This window comes from Pseudorca crassidens, chromosome 15 (assembly GCF_039906515.1).
Source record: "Pseudorca crassidens isolate mPseCra1 chromosome 15, mPseCra1.hap1, whole genome shotgun sequence".
NCBI lineage: Eukaryota > Metazoa > Chordata > Mammalia > Artiodactyla > Delphinidae > Pseudorca > Pseudorca crassidens.
In genome coordinates this window covers 14157065-14172738 of record NC_090310.1, presented here as the reverse complement: position 1 = coordinate 14172738, position 15674 = coordinate 14157065, and the positions used below count along the sequence as shown (strand labels likewise).

The 15674-nt window shown below is 41.2% G+C and overlaps 1 protein-coding gene across 3 annotated transcripts in view; it reads left to right on the top strand.

Annotated features, from left to right (window-relative positions):
* LOC137206838 (S-adenosyl-L-methionine-dependent tRNA 4-demethylwyosine synthase TYW1) overlaps nucleotides 1-15674 on the top strand; it is a 206152-nt gene that overhangs the window by 85994 nt on the left and 104484 nt on the right. The window lies entirely within an intron of this gene.

Sequence of the window (15674 nt, the reverse complement as noted above, 5' to 3'; positions counted from 1 at the left end):
TGCCTTTCTCTCCTTTGCCCGGCACTTACTGTGGCATTCCCACCCCGTCGCCGTCCGGCTGCAGTGAACGTTTCCAGACTCATTCTTCACCATGTTCCCCAGGAATGCTACACAGCCCTGCTTGTCTTGCTATTTCTGCAGGTGTGCCCAGCACTTGTCCCGAGTCCTTGGTTACCTCCTCAGAACCTAGACTGTCCTTTCTTTCCATTTTTTTGACTTGTAGAAATTCTATGCAACCTTCAAGTCTCAGCTTCATTATTACCTTTACTGCGAAGCCGTTTTCAGTTGCAAATAGCTGTCCCTGTCTGCCTTCCCAAGTTTTATATCTGTAAATACACTTCATTTCCTCTGTTTTATCTTAGCTTCTCTCTCCCCAACTGGATTCCTTACTCATGTCTGAATTCTAACACAACATAGTTAATGGTATTTGATAAATGTTTGTTAAAAGAATGAATGAGTGGAGACTCACCCAGAGCTCTGTAGTAGTGAGATGTACTCTACCCATTTTCTTGACTTTTCAGCTGATCAGAGCCGCCTTGCACCTCCCCCCCCCCGCCCCCTGCTTTTAAGCTTGAGAATTTAAATCTGTGCCTTTTTTGGTGATTAACACTGACATTATTTAAGACATTCAAAATAGGCATTGGTTTCTGATCTGTCTTGGATTATTTATAAAGCTAGCAAGTCAGATGCTTTTTGGTTCCTAAATTTTCTTCGTCTCTGGACTTCACCTTCAGCTGTATCCTCATTGCTTATTGCTGAGACAGGAGATACATAGCATTAAAATCAGAACGGATTTAGATGGAAGTAAACAGCAGGGGCTGGCAGTCTCAAACACATATGAGATTGTTATCTAGACCATATCCTGAGTCGGAATGTGGAAGATGAGAAATAGGCATTAGCAGAATGGCTCAATAGGCTCCTTTTTGCCAAAATTTTCCACAAAATGAATTCGTATCTTGAAGTTACAAGTAAGCCTTTGGATGTCCAGTTCAGTTGTAAGTACTCTGGATTGACTCATTGATAGTAACGCACTAACTTAAAGTTCCACAATATTTTCTAACCCATGAGCTTCTTACATATAATATCATAATTGTGTCCACGTAACAATAGTTGAAAAAGTTTCCTTGGGCTGTTTAAACTAGCTGCTCCCAGATTAGGGCAATTGCTCTCTAAGCATTTTGTAGCAATGAGTTTATGTTTCTCATTCTTGTATTGTTTACACTGTCATTTAAGAAAGATCTGCAGCAGGAAGCTGCTGTCAAAATAAAAAGTTTTCTTTAAATTAACTCAAGCTATGTTATTTCCTTTTGAATGTCTGATATTATTGGTATATTAGATACTATTAAGAAAGGTCGACTTTACTGCTGTTTAATACTGAAAAATAAGACATTTATGTTGTGACTATACTTACTAGCTAGGGTCAAATATATGATCACTGTCATCTGATAATCATTTGAGTTTTTCAATGAAAACTTTGAAATAAAAGTGATATTTGAGATGTTTCAATTAGAACATCCATACTGTTATCTTCTGTTACTTGTTTGAGCTTTAAGTATACCTGAGCAAGAAAAGACATTTGAAGAGAAAGAATTTCTTAAACTTTATAAACAAAGAAATCCGATTTTTCCCAAACTTTTCAGCCTACGTATGATCTAGTACCACCCAAAGTAGAAGAAGGTAGCATATTTTGTTTTATTACTCTTGGCAAGTATAAAGGTTACATTTCAAGATTTTTATCCTTTGTCTAAATGTTCCTTTTCAAATATGAGGGGAGAAATAGATTGGTATTTGAGTATGTGGGGCTAAAAAGCAATTCCATCAAGATAACACAGCATAAAATGTGTTAGCTTCAATTTCTAGACATGGCAGCTACTTGTCGAACAGTCCTTTTTTTAAAAAAAAAAAAAAGAAATCCGTCTTGTGCAAGACAGCACTGCCTACCTTTGGCAGTAGACTTTTTTTTAAAATAAATTTCTTTATTCATTTACTTAATTTTTGGCTGCGTTGGGTCTTTGCTGCTGTACGCGGGTTTTGTCTAGTTGCTGCAAGCAGGGGCTACTCTTTGTTGGCGGTGCATGGGCTTCTCATTGCGGTGGCTTCTCTTGTTGTGGAGCACGGGCTCTAGGCACGTGGGCTTCAGTAGTTGTGGCACGTGGGCTCAGTAGTTGTGGCTTGCAGGCTCCAGAGCACAGGCTCAGTAGTTGTGGCGCACAGGCTTAGTTACTCCGCTGATGTGGGATCTTCCTGGACCAGGGCTCGAACCTGTGTCCCCTGCAGTGGCAGGTGGATTCTTCACCACTGCACCACCAGGGAAGCCCTGACAGTAGACTTTTATCAGAAGTGTGACCAGATGTGTTTCTCTTGGCACATTATTATGCCAAGTTGAAGATCCAGCAGGAAATGGAAGTAATTAATCCTTTTCCACGTTTGAGCAATAATACTGATATTCTTGAAACCTCATGTTGGAAAGACAAAAATAATTTCCCGCATTACATATTTTGGGGTATCCAAAATGAACTTAGTTCTGTGGATGTGAGCATGCATTGACCTGATGTTATCGGAGGAATGTTGTTTCACTGTTAAGAAGGGCTTATTATACATGAATGAGATGGCTCTATATCTAATATTTAAATAAACCAAAGTATCCATGTGACCCACAACTGGCAGGTTTTAAAAAACTAATATTTGACCTTATCTCTGATTATAAAAATTACACATTGAATATAGAAATTTGGGGGGAAGTAAAGAGAAATATAAAGGAACAAATGAAGAAGCTACCTATAATTCCAGGACCTTGAGGCAGCTACTACTGACATTTGGAAGTAGTACTTCTAGTTAATCCTTTGAGGGGGAGAGAGTGATTTGTTTTGCATATATGGTTCAATTTTATATGTTGCTATTTGTTAACATCAGGTCATGAGCAGTTTTGCATGCTATTAAAGTTTCTCTATGACCTTCAGGTTAAAGACAGCATAGTTTTTCATCAGTAACAGTGTGAGATAATACATATATTGGTCTCTGTCCCCAGTTCCTGGCACAGAGTTCCTAAAGCCCTTGTAACTTTCTAAGTGATAAGAGCATTAGGAGCGTCTTTTATTCTAATAAGGCACCTTGGAATTTTCAGCATCCCCCTGCCACACACACACACACACACACACACACACACACACACACACACACACACACACACACACACACACACACACACACCCCCTCTCTAGAGAGGGGAGATGGGCTGGAAATGAAGTTAATAATTGATTGTGCCTGCGAGAGGAAGCCTCCATAAAAATCCCACTAAGGGGTTTGGGGAGCTTCCAGGTTGGTGAACACATCCACATATCAGGAGGTTGGTGTGTCCCCAGCTCCATGGGGACAGAAGTGCCTGTGCTCAGGACCCTCCCAAGACCTCGCGTTATGTGTCTCTTCATCTGGTCGTTCATCTGTACCCTTTAATAAACTGGTTAACCTAAGTCAGTGTTTCCCTGAGTTCTGTGAGCTGCTGTAGCAAATTAATCAAACCAGAGGAGGGGGTTATGGGAACCTCTGATTTAGAGCCCATCAGCCAGAAGCACAGGTGATAACCTAGACTTGGGACTGGCCTCTCCAGTAGGGTGTAGTCTCAGAATTGAGTTAATTTGTAGGACACCAGCTGGTGTTGCAGAGAATTGCTTGGTGAGGGAAAATCCCCCGCACATTTGGTGACCAGAGGTGTCAGAAGTGAAGTGTTGTGTGTGAGTGGTAAAGCAGACACATGGGAGAGAAGACTGGGTTTTTCCCTTCTCACTCAGTTTCCTGCTTGTTGGCCAGTATCAGGGTCTCGCAAGACTGTGTTCCAGCCTACTTCTCCATATCATGGAGGCCTGAGTGTAAATCAGGTTCCTGTCCTGAGCACACCTGAGAGGGGGCCTTGTGCCTCTGCTGCTCTCCAGTTGCAGCATGCACAGTTTGTTACTTTCTGACATTTCTAAAGTCAGATAGCCAGAGATGGCATGTCATATTTAATTGCTAGCATTGTTACTTTCATAAAGGAGAGACATAAAATGATGGTACATAAAATAATTGTGTGTCTTACCATCTAGAATATCTTAGAGTCAATGAAATAGCCTGTCTTCTTCCCTCCTTTTTAGGACAAGCTAATCACCCCTCCATCATTCTGACTGGTTCCCCTGCTTATTGATCTATTTGGTTTATTTCCACCTCCCCTTATCGATGCCAAAGGCTTCTCTTGAGCCTTAGTGCATCTGGCTGTGGTCTGGATATTTGTTTCTTATTATTATCTTTTCTTAGGCTTTATCTTGCCCTTTACCTTTATCTAACCTGTGTGTACCCTCTCTGTAGGCATGGATCTTCCAGGTTGTTGATTCCACCCATCTTGGGTTTAATGCCATTTCACCCTCCTCTGGTTGGCTAAAAGGATATTCTGGTTTTAGCCACTTTTGAAATCAGACCAAGACTGCTGACCTTGATCTCTCCCATGGTGTTTTCCAAAGCCAGTGCCTACGAAGTGTTTGGCTACCCCCAGCCCCAGGAAATTCCCTAGTAAATAGGTTTTCTCCAGACCTGACTTCTGCCTAAGCTTTTTAAGGAAAGATGAACGTGTTGCATCTTAGGTTCATGTTGAGACATTAAGTGATGTCTAGTAGATCATTGCTTACATGACTTAGGGACTCAGAGGAATGTTGGAGTGTGAATATATAGATTTAGAAGTCATCTCTGTAGCAGTAGATTGCAGGTGAAGGCAAGAAAGTGGATGGAATTATCCAAGAAGTGTCTAAAGAGGGCCAAAGAAGGAAGCTTAGGGAAGACAACTTTTCAAGCTTTCAAGATGAAGAGTGTATATAGAGAGTGACTCTGGGAAGAATTTGATAATGATGTTGGTACAATCCCATGCAAGTATTGTGTATTACATACAATTCAAAGAAACAATGAGTTTTCATGAAGATATTGAGGGAAGGTTAAGGGGTGATGAAAAAGAAACTTGGTTTACCAGTTAGCCTCTAATGACTGTGTCAAAAAGAAGTAGAATATAGTGTTTTGCATAGAAACCGTTGTGTAGTGGGTCGAATGGAAGGATGGAAGTGGGGAGAGTGAACAAAAGATATCAATGTAATGAATATTAACCTTTTGAACCCAGAGCAATAATATTGTTTAAAGAAGAAATTAAAGACATTTCCTTTTATGAGGTTAAACATTAGATAACCATATCTGCTAAAAACAAATTAGAAAATAAATATTCCCATAATGAAGAAAATAAGATGACTTATACGCTACCAGAATTCAAAGGTAAAAATACTATTACTATAGTGCTGTTTTTCTTCCAGAGTTTAATTTATGTGTATGTAAGTGTGTGTGTATTTTACTTATAAAATGAGATCATTACATATTTTTACAACTGTACTTTTTATTTAAAATATCATGAACAGCTCTATCAACTTCTGTCACCATATATTATTTTGCCCATTCTTGAACTTTTACATTTATTTATTTTATTTAGTTTTTATTTTTTTGTGGTACGCGGGCCTCTCACTGTTGTGGCCTCTCCCGTTGTGGAGCACAGGCTCCAGGCGCGCAGGCTCAGCGGCATGGCTCACGGGCCTAGCCGCTCCACGGCATGTGGGATCTTCCCGGACCGGGGCACGAACCCGTGTCCCCTGCATCGGCAGGCGGAATGTCAACCACTGCGCCACCAGGGAAGCCCCTTACATTTATTTTTGATTTGATTGTTTTTGAACTTTATGCAAATAGAACCATTTATTATGTATTCCTTTGTGTCTGATTTTTTTTTTTTGCTCAGTACCCTGTTTGAGATTTCTCCATGACGTTATATGCAACAATTCATTCATTTTTACTGCTATATAGTATATGACTATACAACAAACTATTCAGTGTTTCTACCATTGGTGGACATTTGAATTGTTTTATGTTTTTCACTATTATGAATAATTTTTATGGACATTCTTGTAGATATATAAATATACCTGCATTTCTCTTGGGTAAATATGTAGAGCGGAATTGTTAGATTACAGGGTAAGTGTACATCCCACTTTAGTAGACACTACCAGTTTTCCAAAGTAATTGTACCGATTTATATTTCTCCCAGCGGTGTGTGAGAAGGCCAGTTGTTCTACATTCTCTGACCTCCCTCCCACTTTAAAATTTAGCCATCTTCATTGTTGTTTAGTGATATTTCACTGTAATTTTAGGTTGCATTTCCCCAGTGAATACCTTTCAATTTGAATACTTTTACAGATGCTGATTGGCCATTTGGCTATCCTTTTTATGTGAATTATGTGTTCAATTCTTTTGTTCCTTATTTATTTGGATTACTGTTGATTTTTTATTGACTTGTAGATGTTCTAAAATATATTCTGGATACAAGAGCTTTGTCAGGTACATGTTTTCAAGATACCTTCTAGTCTGTCTTTGCCTTTTTACTCTTAATGATATATTTTGATAAACAGAAGTTCTTAATTTTAACAAAGCCCAATTTATTAATTTGTTGAAGTTTTATGGTTAGTGCTTTTCATGTCCTGTTTATGAAATCTTTGTCTACCCCAAGGTCATGAAGATATTTTCTTTTTTTTTTTTTGTGAAAGCTTTATTTTTCTTTCACATTTGGGACTATGAATCATCTCAAATTAATTTTTTTAGGGTAATTTGAGGAGGGTTTATTTAGTAAGGCCTTAATTATAAAAGTGTGTGGAAGGAATAGAGGAACCATTGGAATTGTGCCAAGGATCCTGGGGCCAGCAGCACCAGAGTATTACCATCCGCACAGGTGTCCAACAACAGGGGGATTGATTGCTAATATGAGTGGCTGACACTTACCAAATATTGGGTGGAGAGAGCTTTAAGCTTCCCCTTGTCCGTTTTTGCATTCTGATAGAAGTTTAGGGCATATTTCTGGACAAAGCTCTTAGGGGATACAGTTTTGGTAAGAGGGAGCAAAGAGTTAATTCAAAACTCTTGTTCATGCTTTTGCCCATAGGTAGATGAGGATTAGGTAGGCTGGGAGCTGGTCCTTCTTGAGGGGATTCTCTGACCTGGGGAGGCCTAGCTAGACCAAAGTACAGCCCAAAGGAAGGAGTAAGTGGTTTGGGGCAATTCTGCTGAGGGTCTGAAGGACAAAGTCTTGTCTTGGGGATACCTTTTTCTTTTTTTTAAGGAAAAAAAATTTTTTTCAATTTTATTGAGAAATAATTGACATATATCACTGTATCAGTTTAAGGCCTGTAGCCTGATAGTTTGAGTTACATATATTGTGAAATGTTTGCCACATCCATCTTTTTATGTTTTTATGATGTTAATTATCATTCTTTTGCTTCCACTCAGAGAACTGGCCTTTTAGCATTTCTTGTAAGGCGGGTCTGGTGGTGATAAACTCCCCCAGGTTTTGTTTGTTTGGGAAAATCTTTCTCTCTCTTTCTGTGTCTGAAGGACGGCCTTACGGGGTATAGAATTCTTGGTTGACAGTTATTTTCTTTCAGTATTTTGAATATGACAGCTCATTCTCTCCTGGCCTGAAAAGTTTCTGTTGCAAAATTCACTGATCGTTTCATGGGAGTTCCCTTGTGAGTTCTCTTTTTTCTCTCACCACTCTTAAAATTCTTTCTTTGACTTTTGGCAGTTTAATTATAATGTGTCTGGGTGTGATCCTGTTCAGTTCAACCTGTTTGGGTCCTTTGGGCCTCATGGATCTGGATGTCCATTTCTCTCCCGAGGTTAGGAAGTTTTCAGCCATTATTGCTTTAAATATACTTTCTGTTCCTCTATCTTTCTCTTGTCTTTATGGAATTCCCATAATGCGAATATTGTTTATTTTCATGGTATCCCATAATTCCTGTAGGCTTCCTTCAATTTTTCATTTTTTTCCCCGTTTTGTTCCTTTGACAGTTTCCAATGTTCTGTCCTCCAAGTTGCTTATTATTTTGTTTTGTTTTCTTTTTTAAATGTGCGGTGAGTCTAATTTTGAAACTCTTTATTGAATTCTTTCGTTCAGTTACTCTATTTTTCAGTTCTAGGATTTCTGTTTGGGTTTCTTTGATGGTTACTGTTTCCTTGTTGAACTTCTCATTTTGTCCATGCATTGTTTTCTTCATTTTGTTTAGTTGTCTTTCTGTGTTTTCTTGTAGTTCTTGTAGTTAAGAGGATTATTCTGAATTCTTTGTGTGATAGTTCATCAGTCTCCATTTCTTTAGAGTCAGTTGTTGGAGCTATTAGTTTCTTTTGGTGGTTTCATATTTACCTGACTTTTGACGATCCTTGGTTCCTTACATATTTTTTCTATGCATTTGAGTAATTGGGCTCTTCTTCCAGACTTCACAGGTTTGCTTTGGCAGAGACAGTTCTTCACCAGGCAGCTCAGTTTGGGTTTCTGGGTGTATCTTCTAGTAATGTCCTTGGGCAGCTGGGGCCTGCTATTCTGGTCTGTTTTGGGTGAGGCACTTGTTTGAGCTCTGAGAATGGGGATGGGGCAGAGTGCCACTGCCTGAGAAGTTTGTATAGGGCTGCTGGCTTGGTTCCCCACACAAGTGAGGCTGGAGGAGGGGCTCCATGCTTGCCTGGATCCTCTGATCAGGCTTACTCAATGGTCCTGACTGTGTACTATATTCTGTAGTAGATGGGGGCTGTGAATTAGCTTCCCTGCCCTGGCAGGCCAGCCAGATGGGATCCAGGTCCCGTATAGCTGGTTGTTTGGGGGCCTGAATCAGGCCAGAGTGTGCACTGAATTTCCTGGTCAGGAAAGGCCATCGGTTTTGTTCTGCAGGTCAGGGAGGCATGGGCTGTGCTCTCTGTTCAGTGCCGCTGTACATAGGGCCATTGAATGGGCTGTGCAGCTTCCCCTGTGCTCTGGTCAGACTCCCTGGTTGGACAGGCTGAAGGCTGTATTCAGCAATAAGTGGGCCTGTGAATTAGATTCCCAGCCTGGGTGCAGCGGGAGAAGAAGCTCTAAAACTGGTAAAGCTTTTTGTTTTCACACCCCAGGTTTCCTGACTGAGCAGGGCCATTGGCTTTGGTCTGCAGGCTCTCGGCTCTGCCTGCCCACCTCTCTGCTGGAGTCCTTCTGGACTGCACAGCTTCCAGGTGTTGTCACCAGCCCTTCTGGTCAGATGAGGCTGGAGGACACTGTCCACAGTGGATGGGATTGTGATTCAGCTCCTCGCTTGGGCACAGGCAAACTGGGCTCTAGGGCGGCAAAACTCCTTGTTTGAGGATCCGAATCAGGCAGATCTGCCCTCCCCCAAGTTCCTTGGTCAGAGCGCACCCTGGGTGCTCTGCAGGTGAGCAGAGCCGCTGGTTGGGGTCACTGCCTGGACACTGCAGGTATGAAGTCAGTCTCCCAAGATCCACATGCTGGTTGTTGCAGGCCCCTCCCCGCTTCTCTGTGACAGTCAGATTCTGAGTGTTTGCGCCCGAAGATTCCCTGCAGTCCCCTTGGTGCAGTGTCAGAATAAGGGCTCCCACAAAGCGACCCATTTTGCTGGGGGCAGGGAGGATGCTGCCTGTCGCCGCTGGGTTCTCTTCCTATTGGAGGAACTGGAGACTTAGGAGACCCCTCTGTGTGCTGCTGCACTACCCTGGGGTAGGGGCAGTGTGGTCAACGTGCAGCCCCTTCTCTTACCTTCTATCGCAGTCTGTCTTGGTCTCTGTGGTGCAGGGGGTGCTTCAGCCTCACCCCCGTGTTCTAGAATTCTCTCAGTGGTGTCTTGTTTTTGAGTAGTTGTTAGTAGTTCTTCTTTTTTTTTTTTATTTTATTTTATTTTTTTTTGATTTTATATAAAAACATTTGTTTTTGTTATTGTATCTATGGTGATGTGGCTTTTATCTGAAACAGGGTCTGCTGATAGATGCATTATTGTGGCAAGTAGTTCTAGGACTGGAATAAATGATAACATAGGATATCTCATCCTATGTTTGGTACACTATTCTTTTGTCGTAAAAGAATAAGAAGGTTTTGGTACTAAATGGGAGCTCATTCAAATCTTAACTCCTTGTTTCTACTATGGTTTTCTCAATGTATAAGGAAGGAACTCCCACCACTCCCCTTACCCCCCCCCCAAAAAAAGCTTTATTCTACCATAGATAAGAAAGATAAGAATTATGTAATCAGCAGAAGAGAATCATTTTCAATATGCAGACTAAACCCTACAAAGATTATTATGTACACATCAAATATTTTAGCTCATCATTGATCAGAAAGGTTAACATACCATGGTATCTGAATTGGAGTCTGTTCGTCTTCAATAGGCTCTTCGTCTGATGAGTCAAACTCACTTGTTTGCACTGAACTAGGCTTCAAAAGAAATCAGTTATGTTAAATAACTTTAAAGAATATTTACATATAGTTTTAGTATAGCTGATCCTTGCTTAAAGACAAACTGATGCATATTTGCAATTCACTCAAACCTGGAATATCAGAGAGATCAGCAATATCAATAATAAGCTATTGCTGTTTACTGTCCTATTAATAATTACAGCCCCATGTAGTGGAAAGAGTGTTGGATTGGGAGCCAAGAAACCTGTCTTCTGGTCCTGGCTCTGCCACTTACTGTATAAACTTGGACAAGCGATGTCAGTTTCTACTGGATCTCAGTTTTCCAAAACTATAAAGTGAGATTTATTCATTCATTCATTCACAAACATTTCTTGGACACCTTCATTTGCCAAGCTCTGGAGATGCAAAGATCCATAAAATAAACAGCCTGCCTTCAGTATAATTGGAGAGACAATGTGTAAATAGATTCAAAAAAGTTAGAAGTGCTAAAATGGCACTATGCCCTTCAGAGCAGACAAGGGAGTGACTGACTGCTTAGGCAGCTGGAGAAAGCTTCACAGAGGAGAGATCCATTAGTTGGGTTTTGATGGATGAGCAGGAGGTTTTTAAGCAGATAGAGAAGTTAAGGCAATTAAGGCAAAAAGAGAAAGGGCTTTGTACAGTATATTCCCTTGGTGTCCGCGGGGGGTGGGGGGGATTGGTTGGTTCCAGGACCTCTCCCCCAACCGCGGGTTCCAAAATTCCCAGATGCTCAACTCCCTTACATAAAACGGACCAACATGGGACAGTTGGTCCTCTGCATCCACGGACACCGAGAGCTGACTGTATCCAGGAACTGTGACATCAGAGCAGAGAAGAGGAAGCTAAAGAAGTAGTTTTCTCTACCCCATTTCTCAATAAATAACCCCCAAACAGCCTAGCAATTTGGTTGGTGGGTGGGTGGGAGTACAGGTGGAATAACATGTCCCTAACTTTGTGAATCACTGGACTAGAGAGACTGAGATGAACTTTGTGTGCTGATCTAAGGAGTTGAAAATCACGTGGGAAGCATTTCTACATGGAAGATGTGTTATAGGACCAATAAAAAACACACCTTTCTTCTACTTCCTAGTTGGAACCAACTGAGGGATGAGACACTGGAGAGGCAAATGGAGATCAATATATCAGTTTTATTACTGACTGTCAGGTGGAGGATGGAGGATGTGGCTTTAAAGCTGAGGTCAAGTGGGCTTGTCAATTCTTCACTCCAGAATTGGACTTATCCACCCAGGCACAGGCAGTGATGGACAACCCGTAGCTCCCCTGTGGCAGAGAGCACCCCAGATAGTACTCTCTGCAAAGAGAAGGGAAGGAACACAGCTACTTGTGTTCAGTTCCTCCCAAACTCAGGGATCAGATCACTCACTCTTCCCCTTCTGGGGACAGGTGTAGAAAAGAGGCCAGGAGTGAAGGAGAGCTGATGTCCCTCCACATGGAAATACGGGGATTAGCAAGTGTAACTGCCTAATGTCTTTTCTAGCTCTGAAGCTATATTCTATTCTATAATGGTCTTATTTGTAACTACCAGATCACTTTACAGAGCCAATTTAGGCCATGGATTTGAGTTGCTTTGGATCTATCCGTATTATTATTATCAACTCAACTCAAATGGAGCCCCTTCAACAGGTTGTTAGCTCTGTCGGTAGGTGATGTGAGTCAGGTGGGGCTTCAGATCCTTAAGCCTGTTTTTTCTTTCTTTAAGGCAGTTTTGATGATTCAAGAGTTTGTTTGCATGGCCCATTCACTCAGGCTCTCCCAGCCAGCTTTACAAATCCTAACAGAGTTGGATGTTTCCGCTTCCCCAAGCCCAGAGATTCTTAACTCCAGGGAAAGGGACACAGTGCCAGGTGGCCCCGTGGAATGGTGGCCGTGGTGACACACCCACAAGCTGGAGGGGTGTTAATCATCTTCCAGGAAGTTTTCCCTGTCCGCGGAGAGGACTGCTCCCCAGGGGGCCCAGGGCATCCCAGGATATGCTTTGGGGCTGGGGTATCAGGCTGAATGATGCACGGAGACACTTAAGCTCTCTATGCCTCAGTTCCTTCGTAAAAGGGGGCTCAGCCCTCTCTGGCAGGGCTGTCGTGAGGCTTAGGAGACCCTGCATGCGACAACTCACAGCCCACAACAGGCGCACAGCGAATGTCTGTCTTCCCCTCGCCCACCTCCGACACTATTCCTTCGCTGCCATCCTTCTTGCAGGTTCCGGGAAGCGCCACCTCCCCTTCCCTGGACGGTTACTGCGCGAGTCGTGTTGCGACCAGGCTGGGGCTGTCCCCGGGCTCAGTAAGTCGCATCGGGGCCGCTCCCATCCCTGCGGCTCGGTTCCTCCAATCCCCGTCCCCACTCACCGGCTTCATAGCTGGCCGCCAGACAACCAGACCGGCCTCCTCCTACCTCGGGCAGCACCAGTGTCTCCGTTAGTAGTTCTTCTGAGAGGGAGTGAAGTCAGGAACAACCTCTGTTGCCCTCTTGGTGGTGTCACCCTCAGATACATTTTTATATATGGTATAACGTAGCAAGTCAAGGTTAATTTAAACTTTTGAAATCAGGTACTCTAAGTCTTCCAGCTTTTTCCTTCAAGATCTAGTCGTCTTTCTCTTTGTGAATTCTGCCTTTGGTGATGTGTTTGAGAAGTCCTCACCCACCTCTCCTGGGTTATAAAAATATTTATGCATATTTTCCTGTTCTTTCATGGCCTAATTTTAAAAAACTTGACTCTTTAATCCAACTGGGATACAATTTTGTATTCACTTTTATTTAGTTATCCAGGATCATTTATTGAATAATTCATCCTTTATGCATTGATGTGATAAGCTTATTGTATACTGAAACTTATATCAGTGCCAGTTCATTCCAAGGAGATGCTATATGTGTTGATTTTGACCTTTTTTTCCATTAACAGTGTGTCACAGACATTTTTCCACAGTAGTACATGTAACACTTCAGCACTGGTCTTATTGTCTGGGTACTATCTTATTCTGTGGGTCTAACAATTTAATTTGCAGGTCTTGTCTTTGGTGGCTTTCCCTTTCTCTCTCCTCCTCCTCCTCCCCCGTAGTCTGTTTCCAGCACTTATGTGCCAGCGGTGCCTTGTGCTATCTTGTAACACGCCATCATAGTGCTTACCACGGTGGGTTGTGATTGCTTAGTTAATTGTCTTTCTTCTTGCAAACTGAAAGGTCCCAGAGAGAAGGCACAGTGTATGTCATGTCATTTTTGCTCTCCCAGCTCTTATCACAGTGTGACACACAATAGCCACATGATAAATGTTTGGTGAATGAGCAAATTAGATTTATCTCCTTTCCTTTTGATGTATATTTCATCGTTAACCAACAGTCTGTCTTGTGTAGCAGTTAAGAGCTTGGGATTCTTAAATAAGACTGCTCATGTTGGAGTCCTGTCTCTACCACTTCCTGACTAATATTAGTCAAGAGACTCAGTTTTCTCATCTGTAAGATGGGGTTAATAGCAGTGCTGACCTCATAAGGTCTAGATAGAAACATCTAAAAACATCATGGGCTGCTTGTGTTTATGTTTTAAAGTATAATGCCCTCTATCCCCAATTTTGTAGGTATGATTAAATATTTTGGAGATGTAAAAAATAGAGTAAATAAGATGGTAAATACCAATATAACTACCATCTAGCTTAAGGAATAAAACATTATAAATTCAGTTGCAGTCCCTATGAACCTCTTTTCTTTCATATTTCCTTTCCTTCCCTCTATTTCAGAGATAATCTGTGTCCTGTATTTGGTGTTTATCATTCTATGCTATTTTTATACTTCACTCTATATTTACAACTTTGTAAACAACAGAGCTGTTTTTCATATTTTAAAACCGTATATAATAGTATCATCATAGCATTCTGCAAGTTCTTCTTGTTTTGAGCATTAGAAAAAATCATATTTACCATTTTAACTATTTTTACATGTATAGTTCAGTGGTATTAAGAACGTTCACATTGTTGTTGAACCATCACCACAGTCCGTTTCCAGAGTTTTTTATCTTCCCAAACTGAAACTACACATCCATTAAGCAATAACTCCCCATTCCCTGCCCCCCCCACCGCCTTTTTTATTGTTTATTTGTTTAATATTATATTTGTGGATTTACTCATGCTGATACATTTAGCTTTTGAGACACTGTAACTGCTCTATAAGCATTCCATCTTATAAATATTCTACAATGTATTATTCATTCTCCTGTGGATGGGCATTTGAGTTTTTCTGAAGTTTTCAACTCTGCAGTGAACATTACTGAAAGTTTTCTTTGTATACACATGCAGTAGTTTCTTTAGGGTCCATACCTAGGAGTGAAAATTGCTGGATTGTAGGATATACACATCTTCCATTTAACTAGATTTTTTCAAAGTACTCAGGAGAGTGGCTTTGGAGACTAGTGTATTCGAGTTTCCATTTTCTGTCCTCACAAATACGTGGTATTGTCAGCTTTTAAGATATATACATCTTCCATTTAACTAGATTTTTTTCAAAGTACTCAGCTTTTTAACATTTTTAAGTTTGAATGTATTGTCATGCTTTTTTAAGTTTTGCCAGTCTGATGAATATGACTTGGTATCCATCAGGAGTTGTGGTTTTTATTTTACGTTCCTCTATTTAGTGGGGTGAATATCTGTGGGATGTCCTCCACCACCTGCAGGCTTGGCTGTAACCCTGGTCACCTTGCACCTGGCAGAGCGCTCTCCGGTGGGCCATTGCTGCAGCACGTGTTCAAGGTGGTAAAGTGTGGAAGATGTTATTAGTTGGATAGTCCGATGCTCTTGCTATAGTAAACTCCTTCACTGGCAAGAGTCCATCCTGATTCTCAGCATCGATAGTACTACCTAGACAATACACACGTGGCCTACTGCGTGCTGGGGCCACAATGCCTGTGTTTGAATTCTGGGTCCACCCCTCAGAGCTTTGTGATCTTAGGCGCAGCATCCCTGTGCTTCAGTTCCTTTATCTGTAAGATGGGGGTAAAGGAGCACTTGCCTCATAGGCTTGTTTTGAGGATTAAATGAATTATTGTGGAAAGTGCTTACTGGAATGGCCTATAAAACAGAGTAAGACTTAGTAAATGAAAACTTACTTATAAGCCTCCAAGATGGTTTACTGAGAATTTATAATCTGTCATGTTGAGGACTTTATGTCCTCAGTTTTTAAAATATATATTCTTTTAAATAAAAATTATTCAGCTGACTTAAATTTATATCTGTTTTGAGTATGTACATTTTAAAGTATTCTGAGTTTACTTGGTCTCTGCTTTGAATGTTTATTCTCAAGACCAGAAATTGTTTGTTTATTTTAACTCTGTAACTCTCTCTAAGCAGGAGAACTTCCCTGCAGAAGGGAGGTTC